The sequence below is a fragment of the Hyperoodon ampullatus genome (assembly GCF_949752795.1).
Source record: "Hyperoodon ampullatus genome assembly, chromosome: 12".
Classification (NCBI taxonomy): domain Eukaryota; kingdom Metazoa; phylum Chordata; class Mammalia; order Artiodactyla; family Ziphiidae; genus Hyperoodon; species Hyperoodon ampullatus.
The window spans coordinates 81,448,892-81,450,546 of NC_136925.1; positions in this window are offsets into that span (position 1 = coordinate 81,448,892).

Here is a 1,655-nt window from a genome sequence, read left to right on the forward strand (position 1 = left end):
ACGGTGGTACCGGTCCCAGGAAAGGGGAAACGGGGTCCTTCATACGTTCCCTCTCTGGGTCTCCATTTCATTTCTTGCCTCTTTCCCCTCCACACCCACGGGTCTCCTGCATGCACGGAGGTTGAATCCATAGAATAGACTCAAGCATTACAGGCAACTCAGCACGCCCCTTCACTCTGGTCTCCAGCTGATACTCTTGCCATTGTCACCTCTCCTTGCTGCGTCCTGATTAAAGCATCTGCACACCGCTGCCCTCCCCCACTCCCCAGGTCATGCAGGTGACACTGGACTCGTGAAGGTGTGCTGCTGCGGGTGCCCTGCTCTCCGCCCCCGGCATCTCTGCACCACTCTCGAGGGAAACAGGGCACGTTTGCATCCTCTCCATGGTGGGGTGCCTGGGGGGGGTTGCCTCACTACTCCACACAGCTATTCCTGTTCTACCAAAGCAACTCCCTGTTGAGCAGGGGTCTTCCCATAAGGCCTGCTGCCTCTGCAGCATTCAGAGACAAAGCCAGAGCCCCAGCTTCAGGTCCTCCCTGCAACCTTCCTGAGCGTTCCTTCCTTCTCCCACCATTAGGGGTTTGACCCGAAGCAGAGTAGAACTCTCTCCTCAGGAACTCACCAGCATCTAAGCTCAAACCCAGTCGCGTCTGGTGCTTTTATTCCAATCGCTGGCAGAGATTCTCATCTCCTGTGGTGTGGGAAAACGGTCCTTCCGTCATCACATCAGTGCTCTTCCCTAGTCCACGTACATAGATTGTGTGTCCGAAGTTCCATAGATCTTTGTCCTGCTTATGGTCAAAGTCAAGCTGACGAACCCCAAAGAAAACTCTCCCCCAGATCGCAAGATCTTTCATTCAAAGGCCTGGTTTTCAATACTCTTGTCTCTGCTATAGAAACTCAGCCAAGAATTTGACGCTACTCTTAGCTAATCATCCCTCCCCCTGAGGTTTCTGTATAAAATGCCATCGACACCATCGGTGGTGGGGAAAGTAATGGAAACAAAGAATCAGAGTGGAGAGAATCTCAGGCAACACCTCAAGTATGCTCATTTCCAAATTACTTTTGTCCCTTTCAGCACTAGTCCAAACTCTAACCCCAGGCTGAATGCTCTATGTCAGGAAAGGAGTCTAAGTCGACCAAGGATGCGGCTGCGTGTCTGCCTTTCCACATTGACCCTGTATTAAGGGCTGTAACAAAGGACCACAGACTGGGTGGCTTAAACAATAGAAATGTACTGTCTCACAGTGCTGGAGGCCAGAAGTCCGAGATCAAGGTGTCAGCAGGGTTCGTTCCTTCTGAGGGCTGTGAGGAAAATTTTGTTCTATGCCTCCCTCTTTGTTTCTGGTGTTTTCTTGGCAATCCTTGGAGTTCCTTGGTTTGTAGGTGGCATCCTGCCTGTGTCTTCACATCACCTCCACCCTGCCCCCCTGCCCCGTATGCACTTCATTCTCTTCAGAGGGCATTCCTTTTCTAAAGACACCAGTCACTGGATGAGGCGCCCACTCCAGCATGGCCTCAATTTAACCTAATTACAACTGCAATGATCTTATTTCCAAATAAGGTCACACGCTGAAGTACCAGGGGTTGGGACTTTACCATATAATTTTTGTGTGGGGTAGGGGCTGCGGAGGCACAATTCAACCCATAAGAGG